The sequence below is a fragment of the Balaenoptera musculus genome, chromosome 10, assembly GCF_009873245.2.
Source record: "Balaenoptera musculus isolate JJ_BM4_2016_0621 chromosome 10, mBalMus1.pri.v3, whole genome shotgun sequence".
Lineage (NCBI taxonomy): Eukaryota > Metazoa > Chordata > Mammalia > Artiodactyla > Balaenopteridae > Balaenoptera > Balaenoptera musculus.
In genome coordinates this window covers 70,715,568-70,736,190 of record NC_045794.1, presented here as the reverse complement: position 1 = coordinate 70,736,190, position 20,623 = coordinate 70,715,568, and the positions used below count along the sequence as shown (strand labels likewise).

Genomic DNA, 20,623 nt, shown 5'->3' with positions numbered 1-20,623 from the left:
CAGAGCTAGTGAGTTATTGCCAAAACAAAGGCTTAAATGAGTTCTGAATTAATTAAAAATTTCCAGAAGTATGCCTGAGAAAATTTTAAAGAAAAAGAAAATATTTGTTGAAACTAGTGACTAATGACTAGTGACTAGTATAGCAAACCCATTGATAAGCAACAACTAACAACCATTTTGCTTAGTAGGAAATATCTACAAATGGCTACTTTTCTCTAAAAATTATTATCTACTTCACTCCATTTGTCTAGCCTGGGTGAGGATGCCCAGGATTTAGGCAAACAAATTGGAAAAGGAGGAATGAGAAAAACACTGATGTTTAGAGAAGAAAGAATAAAGATATGAAAAGATACATAAATCCCAAGTAAAGATCAAATGAAAACAAGAGGCCATTCCCCCTCTACCCGCAAACATTTTAGGTTGGCAAAGATTTAAAAAGTTTGAAAGGATACAACAGCCAGCTAGAGTGTGAGAAAAGAAATATTCATGTAGTTCTGGTAATATTATATTAGTGAGTGTCGAATGTAGATCCTTTCAGTTCATGGGAATCATGTGTGTTTCTACTACAAAAATTAAATACACAAATCAATGAAAGAACTGGGTTTAGATGGTTCTTATAGACAGGGGTAGTGTTCTCTTGTCAGTCATTCTAAGCTATATCATTCTTAGCAACATAATTTATGGTTTGTGATTTATATTCCTTTGATTCCAATGTATTTACTCATGTAGTTCTCCTTATCAAGATGTCCTTTCATTTCTGTTTATCTAATATCTATGTACAATTACAACTAATATGTTCTCTTGTCACTTAATATTTCACATTTTGTATAATCTCTACACATATGCTTATTCTCGCAACCAGATGGTCAACTCTTTGAGGCCCAGGAATTAATCTTAAACATTCTAGTGTCACCCCATTTCTAACACAGTGCTTTATGTAAATTTATGATCAGTAGCTGTAGTTTGAATAAATCATCACTCTTACCACAAACATTATTATTATATAGAACATGCTAGTAGACATTGATGAAAATTTAAAATATGCACATTTTTTTACCAAAAACTGGTTGAATACCTACTGCTTGCCAATGGTGTACAAGACACTGGGGATACAATTGTGTGCCAAAATAAACAGGGTCCGATTTATGTTCTAAGAGATTAGAAAGATGTTAAATAATTAAACTAGTTAATATATAATTAAAAATTGAGATAACAGCTCTGAAGAAAAGAAACAATTTTTTCATATAGTTTTGAATTCTATGTTCTCTAGCAAAGAAAAATACTCATTTGAAACCAGAAATTTTTTTTCCGGTTTTACACTAAATACATTTATCCAGAAGTTATCTTTTCAACCACATGTGGGAATCACAGTCTACTTCCTGTGCAACTAGATGCACCTGTGGTCTAGGTATGATACTGACCAAGGTTCTTGGCCTTCCCCAACCAATAGAAATTTACTAGAGGCCAGACAAGAAATTCAGGCAAGGCTTTTTTGGGCCTCTGCTGCAGCAGGGGGTGGGGGGGAGCAAGAACAAGTAATAGGTTCCCTTGCTCGTTTGCTCCCTGCGGGGGACAAGCTTGTTCCTTATCTGGGGTGAGGGTAGGGGTGTGTCTGGGGGTCAGGCCAGAGGGGTGGCTTAGGTGTTTTGCCCACCCCTCTGGTGGTGTTGAGTTCAGGGGTCATGCGCAGTACCCTTCTTTTGCTCCTGACCCTGTTTTTGCTCCCAGCTCTTCAGAAGTGGCAGTTGGGGTGTTTTTGGTCTTTTTATATCTCTTGTCCAGAATTTGCCCCAACTGTGCATGCATGCATGCAGTTATTTTTAGTCCCATATAGTTTCTTTGTATTTTGTTGCTCAAGGAGAGGTGTGTCCAGGTGCAAGCATTGCAGCACTGCAGCAAAGGGTCCCAGGTCCCAGCCTATCTCAGGTGGACTTAATAAGTGGACACCCAATATCTTTTTGACTGGAAAGGGGATCCTGGACCCTCTTCCTCTACTTCACTTTTCTGTGGATGAACACTGCCCAGGGAATAGTCAGCTCCAGTGTCACAGATGACTCTACTTAGTTGGCTTCTTAGCCTACTTAAATGGCCTCCTTAGTTCAGCTAAGGCAAGCCATGCTCAACCAAGGGGCAAAATATCCTACTTTTTCAGTTTGAAGTGTTCAAAGACCATTAATTTGCCTTTTTGTCACTTCATCTACAATGAAGGAAATTTTCAAGGTTGAGCTAGTGATTTTCCAACATTGTAGGCACCAAACTTACTTGTAAATATTTAAGTTAAAAAAAGTCACTGTAGCTAATCGGCTCATTTACAAGTCAGGTTAAACATGTGGGCAGTAACATGTGTAGGCCAAAGTATGTTAGAACGGATATGACACTTCCTAATTCCCCAAGGATCTTTCACTTTGCTTGGCTGATTCTGCAACTCCAGAAAAGTGCAGCCAGACTCCAGTAAAAGAACAATTTGCCTCTTCTTGCCTTTGCTGCCGTTTGCATTTCACCACTCAATTTACAGAGAAGAAATCTATTACTCAGCAGGTAGTGCTTGCACAAATGAAAGATAAATTTTTCTTCTAGATAGGACAGATCAGTGAGACTCATAAAATATTAATAATGAAAGCTTTAGGAATTAGGTATATCTCTGACCATAGGTTTCTCTTGACAGTGAAGCACAGTCAGTTTAATCCCTTTTTTTTCCTGCAAGAGTCCCATCAAGAATGATATGAAGGGAAAATAATACATGATTTAAGATTCAGATGAGCACAGATTTTTTTTGAGAAAGGTAATTTTTCTCTCTTTCATTTTCTCTCATGTTTTGTGTTCCTTATCTGCTGTAAATTTCACTGAGTGATGTAGTGTGGTCGATTTGATTCTTGAAGCTGCTCATGTGCTCATGAAGGAAATTGCTTGAGAATAATACAGAAAGTACACATTTCTTATTATTTAACATACAATATAATAATAGCTGACATTTATGTGATTAAAGCAATTCATTTATCCAAAAATTAGGGATCTAATGAATGTGTATTCAAATATACATCATTGAAGAATGGCTCTGTATTCTTCAGAAAGTAATTGTTACAGATATTTTTCACCTGCTGAGATTTATTATCTTGAAAATCCTTCCATGATCATTAAAAATGTATAATTATTTTTAGGTTTACTATTTCTTTGTAGAATGCTTAGTCAATTACCATTACCCTGAGATTTTTTCAACATATATTTTCATTTTATACAGAAACAAAGTTTACATTTATAAAATTTAAGGATCATAGAAATTTATCATTCTCTTATTATGGCAACCTGAATAATTATATGTATTTATAAATGTGTATTTATATAATATAAATTTAAGTATCTATAATGTTAAATATTTGAATATTTAAAGTTTAAATATTGGAAATTTTCTGAAAATAATAAAATAATTTTATTAACCAATTATTTTTAAAATTCTTTAATATTTTTTATGCTAACATTATTTGTAGCATAATTCACAATGTTTTTACTCATGCTAAAGAACAGAAGGATATTAAACTAACCATTGTTCATAGTAATGCCTCAAAAGGAAGACACCCAAAAATGAAACTAAATACATCTAAATCATATCTATTAGAATTTAAGACATATTGAAAATGCCATTTAACATGCTAAATATTAATAACTAGAAAAATAAAACATCCTTTTTTCATATGCTTTATTTCTCTATCTAAATAGAATAAATTCTTATACTAATAAATTTGTTTTTATATCAAAATAATGTTTATTAAGAGAAAGTATATGACTATACAATCAGAGAAATTTATTTTTGCTTAATTACCCTTTACTTAATTGAATATCTTGTTTCATGCATCTCTTCTCAGGTACACCCCTGATATTTTTCTTCAGTATATATGCACAATTATACAAAATCCAAATGCAATCCTTATAAACCACTAATGGGTTCCTAAGATCCTGTGTTTACATTATATGTTGAAGTCTCCAGTTGATGATATACATACAAGGACAAATCAGCAGATCCATTTTGTTAATCAGCCTTTTAGAAAATTCATCAACACACTGTAAAAAAATCAGATCTTTTGTTAAAACATATCTTGAAGTATGTTTAAGGTCACATCACTAGTAAGTAAAAAGACTGAAGACTTAGGTCCATTACGAAACACCTTGTCTTGAAGGATATTATTATATTTTCAAACCCAATAGTTTTTCATGGTTGCCTGATCATCTGAACACCACCTCTAGTGTCTGGAATGCCTTTATCAATACATTCTATTCATAAGTTTGAAAACAAACTCCATAGCCCAAATGCCCTGCAGTAGCTAAGTACCAGCTTGCACAGAATTAAACTCATTGTTACTATAGCCTTCTGCATACCAAATTTTTTGGAATCTGTAGCTAAACCCTCTTAAGTCCTACCTCCTTTCTGCCCCACTCTAATAATTGTAGGTGCCACCCTCTCCATGCTAAGGTATAACCAATGAGCTGTAATAATAATAGCTCCATACTGAGAAATGAATTTATTTGAAATGAAAATTCTAAAATGACTATTACCATTTTAAAATATCAATCTCCCATTGCAACTGTTCTTGCTATACCTGGAAGCTACAAAAGAATGAAAAAAATAGAAGAGAATTACAGAAATCCTGGTGAGGGTCTTTTTGACCACAGAAGCTGACCACAACGCATCTAAGTGGAGATGAAAAAAGCTGATGAAGGTGTCCGGAGAGGCCAAGAAATCTGTGCCTCAAGAGCATATGAATTTTCACAGTTAACCATTGTGTAAAACAATAAATCTTTATATAGCATTAAACTTCAGAAAATAACATTATTGGTTCCTCAGAAGTACCTAAATAGCCCAGAGAAGCACTAAATGTTTAAAATATAAATAGTACTTTTAAGCCTAGTGGAGAAAAATAATGCAAAATAACAATGCATTTATTCCTCAAACTATCTTTGCTTAAAGAATATGCACATGACTTTAAAGACATTATTAGAGACTTCATGTATTCATTGTGTTATAGCTGCACAGTTTTCTTCTGAATATCTCTGTTAACAAAATCTGGCAGACATTCAATAGCAAACTGTGTTCCAAGCAATGAATTCATAATGTTGTAGCAGGAACAATCTCTTTAATGTTGTAAGACTTTATATATGATGGAAAAATCAATAACTTGGATAAACATGGAACAAACTAGCCCATGCACTTTTTCGGCGACGTCCCATTTGATTGGAAACAGTTTTCCCCTGCCCATTTGGAGTTCACACATGATCACAGCCAAATAGGATTTTGCTTTTGTTCTTCACCTTAAGATCTGGTACGTATAATGGGTGCGCGGGCCTCCCACTATCGCGGCCTCTCCTGTTGCGGAGCACAGGCTCCAGACGCTCAGGCTCAGTAGTTGTGGCTCACGGGCCCAGCTGCTCCGCGGCATGTGGGATCCTCCCAGACCAGGGCTCGAACCCGTGTCCCCTGCATTGGCAGGCAGACTCTCAACCACTGCGCCACCAGGGAAGCCCAAGACACAGGATTTTTAAGAAATCCTCTCCTCTCAAAAAGAAAAATAAAAGGGCCAAAACGGTAAATATCAGTCATCCAGAAGTCCCAGGAATTATGCCAGGACTCATTTTTCCTACTTTAGCTAGGCTCATTATTAGTACATTAAAAAATTTCGAGACAAAATAGTGAATGATTTCCATTGCATTCATGGCATCCTTCTCCCATCCCCGTTTCTGTTATGCCAGACTTTAGTTTGGGGATCCATATGGTTTTGTGGAGACTAGTTCCTCTTCTGGCTTCAGGGGTGGGATTTATATAACACAGCTAAGCCAGTGTTATGGGCTGAATTTTGCAAGTCCAGAGTACATCTCAGGATTTTTTGGGGGGAATATGGTTAAGTAAATATCCCCTCTTTCTACCTGAGAAGAAGGAGAAAGGATGTAGTCCTAAGTGCTGGTGGCATTTACCTTAATATCACAAGGGGAGCCTTAGGATGAAACCAACCTCATAAGAGCAGAATGTTGAAAACATGTCGGGTCTACCTGTAGATTTTTTAGTTGTGTGAGCCAGTTAATTATCTACACTTGAGCCATATGAAATTACTAATTTGATCATTTTTTATCATAAAAAAGACAAGCTCATGTTGATCAACCCAATGTACTGCTTAATCCAGAACTTCTGTTACAAGCTAATAAAACTCTCTAAACTGAAGAGATGGACACATAAAATTCTATGCCTTTGAGAATTTTTAACTTGTTAAACTACTGCCAAAACATAAATTTATAAATTAAAAATTAAATTATAAATTTGATTAAGTTATAAATTAAAGTAAAAAATATTAATTATTCAAGGAGTATATTGATACCAGTAGAGTTTCTAATGAAAGATTTCAAAAGGAATCTTTTGGATACAGAGATACAAAGAAAGTTATAGGAATATGATAATGTTAAAATATATGTGTATATCTTTATATTATATAATATATACTTCAAACATTTAATTTGGCTACTTTTAATGAATAATTTAACTTAATATAAAGAATTGTTCTGTGAGATATATATATTAAAGCATTATGTTAAAATGTTTATTCTATATTTTTCTCTCAATTTAGAAAACTAGTGAATATGAATATAATATGATTGCATGGGAATAACAAATTAGAATAATTTTTTTTTACCTTTAATAAATAATAAACAAGAGGATTGTATTAGTAATATTGGGCTTTCTTTTCTCCAGTGTATCAACATTTTCTGCACAGGACAGATTGTGAACAACTTCTTTCTTAAGGTGAGATTGGGTGTCATTCACAGTAGAAGTTTGAGAGGCTATAAATTTTTTAATATATTATCAAAGATATTCCATAAGTCAAATTGTCTTAGGGTAGTTATGCATGCCTAAATTGAGGGTATTTGCTCATTAGTTTTATATGCATACATTCTATTTGTTCAACAATACTACTTTTACTGTAAACTCTAGAGAATGTTTATTGGAAATTTCTGAGTTTATCAAAGCATGTAACTTGATATTTTTATTAAAACTTGGAAATTTTATTGATGCTAAAAGAAAAAAACAAGCGACAGAACAAAAATAAAATATACTATTACAACTAATACAATTAAGATATCTCTCAGAGCAAATGAGTACACACACACACACACACACACACAGAGGCATGTTAATATTTTTAACTTCCTTCTAAAATACAAGTATATTAGATTATTTTAATTACCATGAGCCATCAGATTTTTTTATCAATTCTGTGGGTATTTTTGCTCTATTATTCCAAGAATTAGATATTGTTATTACTGTATTATAAATTAATATTATATTAGATTTACTCACATATTTACCACTATTTTTTCACTGTTCCTTCTTATTAGAACTTCAACCTTATCTATTTATTTGAAGTATATTTTTTAGACTTTCCTTTAGTGAAGATTTCTCAGTTTTTCTTTGTCTGAATGTATTTGTATTTTGCTCTAGTCCTTGGAAAATAGTTTCTCTGAACTGTGAGTCTACATTGTCAGAGATTTTTCTGACACCATTGAAGATTTTATTCTGTTATTTTCTGGATTCCATTTATTAATGGCAAGTCAACTGTCTGTCTAATTGTTATACCTGCATAGGTAATTTGCTATTTCTCTTTGGCTGCTTTTAAAATCTTTCTTTGTTCTTTGGTGTTCTGAAGCTGGTTATAACGTGTATAATTTTTATGTATCCCACTTTAGACTTGTTGGCCTTCTAGAATCTGAGGATAGATGCCTTTCAGCAATTCTGGAACTCCTTGGTCATTACCTCATTTAGTGTGACTTTTTCCATTTTTCTCTATCTTTTATGTCTCTTAATTTTTTTCCAAATCATTTCATATTTTCTTAATATCATATTCTTTGAGTCTATATCCCATTCACTGATTTGATCTGTATTTGTGATTTATTTTAAATTAATCTCTTTTTATTCTTTTAATTTTATAATTCTTGACACAAAATTCCACTTGAGTGTTTTACAGATTTAATAGTCTGTTTTTCTTGTTCTTATTTTCAGTTGAGCCTCTATTTTAATTTTCATGGTTCTAATTGCACTTCCAGTTCCTTCTTGTTCTCACTTGTGAAATCTTATTTTCCTTGTGTGTTGTGATTTTGACTATAATCTCACACATGTGGAATGTTATTGATGAAAATTCTTTAAGGCCAGACTTGGAGTTCCATTTTTAAAGTATTTGCTTCTACCAGTCACTCAAGGGCACTATTAATCCAGGACATTTTTTAAACTAAATGCTTTGCTTTTAAACTAAATGCTTTCAAATAGCATGGATGTAGATTTCAGGTCTGTGATGAGGACCAACTTGTTAATATGAATTCTTTTTTTTTTTTTTTTTTCTCTAGCCAGCACTAAGGACAAGACTGTATATTGCCTTTCAGACCCTTTTTCCCCATGAGATTTCTTTCTCATTTTATGGAAGAAGTCTTCTACCATACTTTTCCCTTTATCCTCATGAAGCAGTCAAAAGGGAAGCTCAAGCTTTCCGAGGATCTCTAGAAGTTCTCATGTTGTATGCTGGCTTTGGTGATACCTCTTAGGATTCCTGCTTTTACTTTGATCTTAGTCTTTGCAGATTTCTTTCATGTCAGATCCAAGATTCTTTAAAAGTATGCACATACATTTGTGTACATAATTTTATTCAGTTGCTTTCATCAGGAATTTACGCTGGCTATATAGATCCAGTATACTGGCTTGAAGCAGATAATAAAGTGTTTAGAGTCTACTAAAAATGCTAATACTTAATTCTTTATATTTCACAGATGGTGTATGCAGTGAGATTTTTCTCTTTTGACTCAACTTAAATAGTTGACCTCTGCTAAAACTTCAATTCAAACTAATTTTCTACCTCTACAAGTCTCCAACCTTTTCCTTCATAATTCTGATATGGTTCTGTTACTTCTTTCTCTTCCCTGAAGCAAGGACTTTATCACATTAATATTGCTAAACTACAATATTAAGCCCTATCAAGAGTGAAAAGGAGTATAGTCTTTTTTGATTCTGCTTTTGAAGAAAACAAAAACACATAATTTTCGTTCCTCTTCTAATCTTTTAGACTCCCAAATCACACGGTATTAATTTTATTGCTTTTGATATTCTTGTAATTACCATTAATGCTTACTATTTAACTAAGAGGGCAATTCATAAAATGCCCATGAGGGCTCTCTAATGAAGTTACCCATATGGTAGTTGGAAAAGGTGGCTAAAATTGGAGAGGACACGTACACAAGTTTTTTCTTCTCTTTACTCACGTGAAAGATGTGTATATAAAGCAGCTGTTGTTGTCATTTTCCAGCGTAAACATTTGAAAAATTTCTGTTTACTCCCTTTGGAGGCTGGCACTTTCACACTGGTTTAAATCAGCCAGATTTATTTGTAGAAAATAGTATTAAAATGTCCATGTGCTATGTTTTTTAATATAAAATCCATTATTATTTTTTACTTTAAAATACAACACATGTTATTTTTCTGGAGTTTTTAAGATAATGTGAAAATATCAGTACAAAATCATTCAATTTATAACAAGCTGTTTTTTGAGGGAGGGAGGAAATTTTCAAACATAAATTTCAATCAATCAGTACCGAGTTCATTTTCATAAGCTGTTTTACTTTTTAAATTTTATTTTTCAACAGTGTCTAGTAGCAATTAAAATTCACAGTAATTTGTTTTGTCCCAAATATTTGTAGTGTATGTAGTTCATTTTTCCGTTCAATGCATTGAGGGGTAGGGCTCCTTAATTACATTTTCTACTTCCTGCATTTTCACTACTCAACTACCTACAGCTAAATCAAAGAGTTAATAACAAAATACTAAGCAAAAGAAGCTATTTTATTCAAATACAGTTGAATTATCCAGCTTCATATGAGATATTGTAGTGAGCTGTCTTGCATTGCAGTATGCAGTATTAGCCTGCAGAAAATTTTAACTTTTTATAATCCTTTCATCACAGCAGATGTTTGATCCCATATTACCTATCTGTCATTTTTTTATAAATATGGACTTCTCAGGAATTGAGTCGTCATCTCTCACTTTTTATTTCATTTCTTTACATAATGTTAGAGCAGTGAAGCATACCCAGTTCAAAATCCTTAGTTTTGATCTTCGTAGAATAAAATTTATGAGCAACTTAACCTCCCCAAGTGCATATTATTACAACCCCACTGGGATTCTTTAACCTTCAACCCCAAGCTAAATTTGGCAAAACCTTGAATGGATGCTCTCTTAGTTAAAATTCTCAGCTTCTGTATTTCTGTGTTCCATGGAAATTATTGCTTTGTATAAAATCAGCAAGCAAATATTTGCTTACAAATTAGATAGACTGATATTGATCTGCATGTGTTTTAGAAAGGGAATAAGCCCCATTTTTAAAATATAAAATGATAAGACTGAAAATGACTCAATATTTCTCTAGAAATGAAAGTACATATATCCACAGGGTATGGATCATAAGGCTTTAGAATTGCACAGTGTGCTAGGGGAATTATGTCATGAGGGACAAAGCATAGTGATTTTTACTTGAGGAACAAACTGCTATTCTCATTATGTGGAAATGCTAAATAAATAAGAAATGTGTAGCAGTTCTCAGGTTTTTTGTTCTCAGGATCCTTTTTTAAAAATTATTGAGGACTCCAAAGAGGTTTGTTTACATGCATTTCACATTGATATTTACTGTATTAGAAACTAAAATATAAATTTTAAGATATTTATCATTTCCTTTAACATTAACAATAAACCTATTACTCATAAATAATGTATTTTTATGAAAAATAGCTGCATTTTCTAAGCAGAGCAAAATTTAGTGAGAAGGGTAGCGTTGGTTTTCATTTTTGCTAATCTCTAATATGTGGCTCAGTAGGAGGCTGTTGGGTTCTCAGTTCTGCTACTGTATTCATGGTTTTGATATAAAACATTATGAAGACTTTGGAAAACTCCACTGTAGACTCTTGACAGAATGAGAATTAAAAGACAAATAAAGTCTTAATATAATTATCAAAGTAGTTTTGACCTTGCAGCTCCACAGAAAAAGGTGGTGAAGATCCCAGGTAACCCTAGATGACACTTTGAAAATTACTGACTTAGTGGCTTCAAACAACAATGCACTTTCCCTCTGAGTCTACAGGTCACCTGGACAATTCTGCCAGTCTGGGCTGGGCTTGACTGAGCTCCCTTGGCTTACTCAGGTGTTTGCACTCAGCTACTGGGTTGTCTGGAAGCTGGCTGCTCTAGGATGGCCTTGGCTGAGATGATGGCCTTTGTACCTCTAGCAAGCTAGCCTGACCTATTCCCATGGCAATGAGTGTTCCCGGAGGGAGAGTTGAAGCATGAAAGGCCTCTTGAGTTCTAGGCTTAGAATTGCACACTATTAATTCTACAGCATTCTTTTGGCTGAATGTATAGAAAAGTCAACCTACATTCATGTGTGGAAAACAGGCTCCACCTCTCGATGAGAGAAGTTATAGTCATATTGAAAAGGTGGAACATACAAGGAAGAATTTGGGGCATTTTGTCAATTAACCATAGCATCCTAGATCCGCCCCCCCCCCCCAAAAAAAAGGTAAAGGTAATTCTTTGCCTCATTTTCAATAGATTTGACTCTGTTGTATGTGCTGTAGGAATCTGTTAGGACATATTTAGAAGTAATAGTGCTATCATTTAAAATTCATTAGTTTGGGCCCTACACTGTAAATGCTTACCTGTAACCAGGGCTTCAGATATAACCAGGTCCTGACACAAGGACTCACACTAAAAAGAATACATAAGACATCGAAATGGATGGCAACTTTGCCAATTTTTTAATTTACAATAAGAAATATATATATTATTTGAGTTGGACATACGTGTATGCATAATCAGCAAAATCTTATTATAGTCAAATAATACTATATAATACTATGGATATATCATCAAAATTCAGTTTCACAGAGACCAGAAATAGCCAAAAAATATAATTTGAACACAGTTCCTCCTTATAAGGAGACAAATACAGTAAAGACCACAGTGTTTTTCTCTGATTATCAAAATACAAAATATGAGGTCAGATGAGTAAGGATCTAGTGAAATCAAGCTAAGAGATTCACATCTAATGACAAGATTTTTTGTTTTCTGTTTTTTCCTTTTCTATCAGGGTGGAAAATGCTTAAAGTGTGTATATTGCATCTCTCTCTACCTCAAGGATAACCATAGCATTAGGAACAAAAATATTAAAACCTTTTACAGCTTGGTTCACTTTCCTCTGGATCAGATGTTACATACTCAACTGTCTAGAATCATATAGGTAATATAAATGAGTAATGCACTTCAGTAGTAAAATATTAAGAAATTGGAGGTGGGGAGATTGTATGAAACTGGAAAAAGCCTTCCCCATCTAAATGGGATTAGCTAATACTTAGGTCCAGCCAGTTGTGGCAGTGTGGGAATGAAAGCCCATTATTACTATACACTCTAATTTTAAAAGAAATCTAGATATTTATTTGAAATTCTTCCTTTTTCACACATTGCATCGACCAAGCCAATTCTGTTAGAACCTAGAATCTCCCTCACCTGGCTACTTTTTGTGAAACCTACATCATTGGAACGTTGCAGATGTTGTCATGAAATTCCTGTTTTTTAGGCCTTGTTCCAATTGATATATTGCTTTGTTTTTGATGTTCATTCATATTGATATGTATGTATGAATATTGATATCACACACACTCATAATCTAGTCTTGCTCTGTCTTTTAAAATTTATTAAATTTTTTGCTCTCATGCATTAAAGTGCATGAGAGCAAAATTAAATTTGTTTAGCATACTAAACAAATTTAACTCAAATAAAACTGTAAAAGGTGTGCAAAACCAGAGAGAATGGGAGAGGAACAGAAATAAACAGAAATAACAATTTATATAAATTTGCATTAGGCAGTTTTACCTACCATTTCACTTGGTATACCCCACTGTGCCTTTGTCCTATTGATAAGTTGCATCAGTCACTTGGGCTCTCTAGCATTTATTTATTTATTTATTTTCTGCTGCATAAATTTGTGGTTGGACTAATGATCTTCGCATTCCTTTTTAGATTGATATCCTATGATTATCAGTTTGACTTTTAAGTCATTTAAAAAATATTTTAATATAAAATAAAGTATGCTTTGAGCCACTGAGTAAATTATAAACATTCTCTTCCAGATTATGATATAACTAATATTCTATTAGAAAGCAATGCATAAATATGTATTGCAGCTAATCAGTTTTTAGTCTTGCCTCTTTAACCTTCTTTAAAAAACTCAATGCTTTGTGCATAATAGATTTCTCAACAGGTGTTTGTTACTCATTGATACAGGTGGGTAAACTTTTCCATTTAATGTGCTTTTTCTTATGTAGTACCAGGTACAGGTAGTGACACTCACTAATATTAAGACACGTTACAAGCTTCATCTCATAAATGCATAGTGAAGTGAGGAGCTCTAGCATAGACTGTATTCTTTTTTATTCCACAATCATACTGATTTCAACTTCAGTATCAATCTATAGAAATAGTGTCTTAGCCTGTTCAAACTGCTATAACAAAATATCACAGCCTGGATAGCTTATCAACAACAGACATTTATTTCTCACAGTTCTGGAGGCTAAAGTCCAAGATCAGAGTGCCAGCATGAGTGGGTGAGGGTCCTTTTTAGAGTTGCAAACTTCTGGTCTGGTCATATCCTCACATGGCAGATGGAACAAGCTAGTTCTCAGGGGCCTTATTTATAAGGGCTCTAATCCTATTCATAAGGGTTCCACTCTCATCACCTAATCACCTCCCAAAGGTCCCACCTTGGGCCCCACCTAATACCATCACCTTGGGCATTAGGTTTTTCAGCATATGAATCTGAAGAGGGACACAAACATCAGACTATATATAGCTCACAAATTTCCTACAGACTATTTGCAAGCAGTTTTTATTTTCACCAGTTAGCATGGGATTTCAAAATGTACAAAACTAAGTATGGATTTTTATTTTGTAATTTAATAGTTGTGTGAATGCAGGCAAGTTATTTAATCTCTGAGCCTCCTTTGCCTTTTCTATAAAACAGTGCATGACTTAACATATATGACCATTTCTTTCTTTCCTTCCTTTACAAGTCATTGTCATGAAAAATGATATTTCCAATGCAGGAAAAAAAAAAAAAAAACACTTGGATTTCCAAAGTGCTCCTTTTAATAGGATTATAGGCACAACAAATGTCTGTCCAAGTCAATTGCTACTTGTAATTAAGAAATTTGATTATCATTAAGTGGTTTTCTCTAAGCTGTCCATCCAAATACAGTTACATGCAATTAAAATTAAACCTTAGACACATTCTGTTCTGTTCTATTCTGTAACCGTACACTTTCACAGTTCTTTTTAATGTTGCACACATTCATCAATGAATAAAAGGAAAACTCTGAGCCAGGATCTAATTGTAATATAGCTATCTTGTAAAGTTTCTTATTAGGTGTAAATATAAAGTGTAATCACTAATATCATGGGCAGTGGTTTTAAATTAGGTAAGTGGCCCCCTTCTCTCTGAAGAAAATGAATATAAGAAAACAATAAATTAATTTCTAATCTCCAAGAAATATTTCAGCAAGTTTTCCCCTCCCCCCTTTTTTTGGGGACCCAGCCTCCTGACACTTTGCAAAGCAGGAAACAATAACTGCCACAAGAAGCAGAAGGGAAATTTGGGGTTATGACACTGGGAGAAGACTCTACTAGTTTTTACCAGGCCGTACCTCTGCCCAAGGAGTTGAAAAGCAGTTTGTATGTATTTAAATAAACTATTTACAAAGCATACTAAAATCAGCACTGGACCAGCAATGTTTCCGTTATAGCTTTCCTCATGTGTGATAGCAGATCCAGTCCCGCCCTCCAATTGGCTGTGCATTGCCTTTCTTTCCCATGACTCACCCTAATTTTCAACTCTATCTTTTCTGACCTGACATTGACATTTACATTTACCTTAAACTATGACAAGGCTTGATAGGGCTGGAGACCTTTTCTAATCTGAGTCATTCTATTTAATTCATTGTTTGATTCTAATGCTGAACAGATAAAACTGTGTGGGACTATTGATGTAAAAGGTGTAGAAAGCTTATGTAAGCACAGAATCCATCACCTCTTTATTACTAGCAGTAAAGAATAATAAAAACAACCTCCACAAATTATATTTGGCTTAAGAAAGTATAGTATACTTTGATTACATGTGATTATATCTCAGTCAGCAATAAATTCAACATTTATTTATTTACAATCTACTTGGTGACTGGCAGATGGTTAGATATGGAAATTTAAACAGATATAATTGCTACAAGTTTTGAAATAGAAATGTGAACTAAATGGGAGCAGTTTATTCAACTGGTGATGTTGGGATACAGAATTGATCTGATAGACTTTTTGGGAGGTGAGTACCAAGCTCTAGTTGCTTTGTTATCTCCTGTAGTCAAAGAAATAACCCTTGAAGTCAGGTGTTAATGTGCCAGTTTTAAAATGAAGAACCTGAGGATTAAGACCTTGCCTAAAATCACACAATCAGTAAGTAGGAAATCCAGGATGCAAATTCCGATGTATCTAGCTGCCACATTATCTCTTTCAAGCACATGAGGATGAGATTTGAAGCTGAGTTTTAAGGGTGAATTGGAGTTAATTAAGCAGACAAGGAGAAAGTAATTCGAGGCACAGAAAACAATAGAAACAAACACACACATGATAAGGTAAATGGCATCATTTAGGAAGTGAGTAGGTCCTCGTAGCTATAATATTAATTGTTAGAAAGGAATCCCTGAAAAATAGACTAGACATGCAGGCTGAAGTCAAGTTACAATGCACCTAACATGGAATGACAAGGAGGTATAAATCTTTGAAAGGTTTTAAATAAGAAAACAGAATTATAATGAATCTTTAGAGAGATAATGCTAATAACATGGTAGATGAACTGTAGAAATGAGTAGATTTTGGTAAGTCTTTTAGATTCTTGGACCCAACTCCAAAGTTTGTGTGGGGGGGAAGGGGAGGCCAGGGGTGTGCTTTACACACAATATCAAGCAATTCACAGATACCAGCAGAGTGTCAAGAATTCAACTCAATTCTGACACTGTCTTCTGGGAGGTAGCATCAGATCCCACAGGTTAAGGGCTCAGTCCTACAAGACTGCCTCACCCGCCCCCCCGCCCCACTTCAGATGCCAGTCGCAAGCCCAGGTTGTTACCTGTGCTTCTAACCGATTGGCTATAAATCAAAGGTTCCCAAGACCCCTTCCCAGGATTGATTAATTTGCTAAAGTGGCTCACAGTACTCAGAAAAACATCATACTTAGTAGATCAGTTTATTAAAAAGGGATATAACTCAGGAACAGCCAGATGGAAGAGATACATAGAGCAAGGTATGAGGAAAGGACACAGAGTTTCCATGCCCTCTCCAGGTGTGCTGTTCTCCCAGCATGTTCACCAGCCTGGAAGCTCTCTGAACGCCATCCTTTTGGGTTATTATGAAGGCTTGATTGATTAAATCATTGGCCATTGGCAACTGATTCAACCTCCAACCCCTCTCATCTCCCAGGAGGTCTGGGGGGTAGGACTGAAATTTCCAACTTTCTAATCACACGGCTGGTTCTCCTGGCAACCAGCCCCCATCCTTAGTGCATTCCCAAGTCACCTTATTAACATAAATAAGAGACACCTTTAAGCTTTCAGCACTTAGGAAGCGCCAAATGTTTTGGGAGCTTTGAGCCTGGAACTGTGAACAAAGACCAAATATATATTTCTTATAAATCATAATATTGTAGTAGGGCAACTGAGTAAAACCCTGTAGCTACCAACATGGGCCTCTGAGTCCAACCAACCTTGTTGTGCCAATCTATTCTAACTTTGAGGATTAAGTATAAAATTTTTACAAAGCACTATCCCTGTGCCTGGCAGATAGTGATCCTCCAAAAATATTAGTTGTTGTTATGTTATTTTGGAATTAGGACTTAATTTGATCATTTAACAAACATTTGAGGGCTTACTATGTGCCAGGAACTCTTCTAGAACTAGGGATACTGCAGTGAATAACACAGTTAAAGTCCTTGCTCTCAAGGGACTTATATTCTAGAGGGGGCAGGAGAGTCAGGAAAAAAATGGTAAAAAAGATTAGTAAAAAATATCAGAGACATTTCTGAGATAGAATTGACAGAACTTGATTACTTACTACATGTGGGATGGTGTGTGTCATAAGTGAGGGCAACAGAGGAAGAGTTAGGAATGATGCTGAGATTTTCACCCCCTGCAGCAGTGCAGAGGCATTGTGCTGTCATTAGCCAAAATAAGACAGCAGGCCCAAGAACAGATGTAAGGAGAGTTGAGGAGAAGGGCAGAAAATGAATTTGATTTAGAACACGTAGAGTTACAAATGTCTGTATATCCAGGTAGAGATGGTAGGCTCTGGAAATTGGCTTCTATAGAATGGTATGCTGCAGTAGGATAGAAAAAAATTTGTCTTGATTATGCAACTATCTGTCTCCAACCCCCAGCAGAATGCTGACACCTACTGAACATGTGCATGACAATTTTGTTGTAGAAAATAATATATATTTTGAAGAAAATACTATCTGTAACTCCATGACTAACTCACAGTAAGATTATGACAAGGAAATCCCCTTCTGCTTCCCATCTTTACTGTTATTTGATTGTATCACCTCTCAGATGCAAGTAGCAAACCTTGAGTGGTTTGGCTAACTTGTATTTACAGGTTCCCTTGGGTAGGAGCAGTGTTCTCCCTTTCTAGCTCTGCTAAACAGAGGTACTTATTAAGCTGAGTGTAATTTGATATTCAATTAGAATTTAAAAGACTCCTTATTAAGAGACTCTAAGCTTTTTGAGGGGAAATATTATATTCATATTTGCATCTTCATGGTTTATCCATGTGACAAATTAATAAATGAAAAATTTAAAAAGAATGTGATGTAACACACAAGGGAATGGATACACAAAACATAGATCATTGTAATTCTTCACCTAACCTTATCAACTAAAAATACTCAACTATATGATTCCTAAGATCACTTTCTAGAAATATAATTCTGATATTAAAATTTGACTATATTGCAAATAAGTGAGTATATCGTAAAAGAGGTCTTACATTTAGAGAGATTTTATGTGTATAACAATGAACATTTTCAAATTAAATTACAAAAAAGCAATGATTTTAAAGAAATACCATACAGCAGAGACTGTGTCATAAAAAAAATCTCTGGATATAGAACAAAATAATATACTGAAGCTTTGGATTGTTCAAACTGGTTTTATAATGTTTTAAAATTCTCTGAAAATAAAAAAAAAAATCAATTTGTACTGGAACTTTGATTTTTTTTAATCCAATTGATCTGTTCCCTTGTGTATTTACAAACTTACCTAGAGACATCTAGTTATTCCAATAAAAATAGAGATAATCTTCAAGAACTAATAGACCTTATTTTCCCATTTACGTAATTTGATTTCAAAAGGCATATCCTTATGTAAAATGGTTGCTCCATTACTAATCCATTGTCAAGATTCCATTTAGAGTGATTTCCCTGTGTCTCTGCATTTAGGGACTGATTTATTAAACCTATTTTCTGGTTTTAGCTCATTTGTCCTTTTCAAAATTAATCTTCGATCTCAAAAATGTACAAAATAAAACTTTTATTATATGGTATTCTATGCTGAAATAACCAGAAAACTCCTCTCATCCCAAGTTCAAAGTAGAAAGAATGCATGTGGTTATGACTGTGGGCTCTGAAATCAACTTCCTCTGAGTTGAGTCCTTCCTACCTTTATCACTTCTAGGTGATATATCTTTAAGAAAGTCATTTAATCTCAATAAACTTGTTTCCACATGTGTAAAATGACAAAATAATGGTGCCTATCTTACAAGTTTATTGTGAAGATTCGATGAATTACAGCACATAAAATTCTTAACACAGAGCCTGGCCCTTACTGAAAGCTCAATGTGCTGGTTATATATAAATCTGGATATTATCTGCCTCTACTGTTTATATCCCTGTCCATTAAAGAGCATCAGGCATTTTACTACTTCTTTCAGTCTTTCAAAGGTCTTTTGTAAGTGCCAATCATATGACTATCACTATGTTAAATGCTACAGACAATAATTAGAAAATTGAAAATAAAGTGTTTGGTACACCAGTGTGAATGATCAAAGGTATAATAATAGTAAAAGTTCACAATAATTACATGTTAAGTGAAAATATAGATAAATTTGCAGTAAGAAATCTTTGGTCATTTTTTAGCTATAGTATGGGTTTTTCCTTCTTATTTCCTTTACCACAGCTTTTGTTTTAATGCAGTGATCTTAACTCCCAACCCCCAGAATCTCCCAGCAGGATCAAACTCTCACCCACACTTTTGCATACAAAATAGCAAAAAGAAAAGTAAAATAGTGTCTTATAGTTAGAAACATACTCCTTGGAGTTCTACTAAGAGTTTCTCAAATTTTAATTAGAGATGTTTTTGTCTGCATTCTCAAATGGTAAATTCATCAATTAATAATCCATCAAAAATGTCGGGGAATGTTTCTGAGGTATACATTTTTCTAAATACTAAAGTAAATATAAAGACAGTTTCCTTGACTTGAAGGAACCTACAGTTTGTTAGAAAAAAAATATCGTGTAAAGAAATCCTTTCAATGAAGTGTTAAAGGTGATACATCAGTTGCACAGATGACCCAAAGATAGTACTGACTACTTCTACCTAAAGGAGGGAAAAATCAGGTAATGTTTCATAGGGGGAGCGTCACTTGAGCTGCTGAGGTGGGGAGTGGGGAATATTTGAATAGACATAGCACATGATGTTAAGATGGAATGCTGTCAACTACTAGGGCCAGAAAAGGTGACAGGAACTTTCAATGACATGCAAAAGAATTTGAACTCTGTGCCATCAGCAAATAGAATAATGGAATGTCTCATGCTTGGGAGTGACGTGGCCAAATTTGTTTTAAGAAAGACTGTAAAAAGGAGTGTGGAAAAGGGCTATGAAAATTGCAAGATGTTCTTTAGAGATGACTGTTGATTGAACAGTTTTAACAGCATGTGTTTAATGCTTTCTGGACTAGATACACTAACTTTCGAAGGCTGGAAAATTTAAATATCTTAGGTCAATGGATAATGTATAAAATCAAATATTATATTGATTATAAGCCATTAGTATCTACAATATTTTATATTGATGAGTTATTACTGCACATGTATAATATTTTTCTAGGAAAAATGAATAAGTGCATTAAAGACTAAACTATTATTTCAAAGATAAGCTTAGCAAAGTGAGGTGAATGTTAGAATTAGTCAAACCTCTGAAAAATTATAGTAAAAACTATAATGATGATTGGGGCATTGAAAGATCCTGAACTGTTTTATGAATCATGAAATATTGTTATGTTTAACATAGTTTCAGTGTTACATGTATTCGCATAAATTCCAAATTTTTCACTAATAGTTGAAATGGTTAATTTTTCATTAACCAGAATATTTTAATATGATACCAGAATTCTTTTTCTTTTAATTTTTTTTCAATTTGACTTAGCTATAATTGACATACATCACTATATAAGTTTAAGGTGTACAAC

General features: G+C 34.0%; 1 protein-coding gene across 1 annotated transcript in view; it reads left to right on the top strand.

The window, feature by feature from the left end:
• The first annotated feature begins 6,736 nt into the window (after positions 1 to 6,736).
• Positions 6,737 to 20,623, top strand: part of MGAT4C (MGAT4 family member C) — a 50,225-nt gene continuing 36,338 nt past the window's right edge. The window contains exon 1 of the mRNA XM_036866663.1: positions 6,737 to 6,781. The gene's annotated coding sequence lies outside the window, so the exon portion shown is untranslated. The remainder of the gene's footprint in view (positions 6,782 to 20,623) is intronic.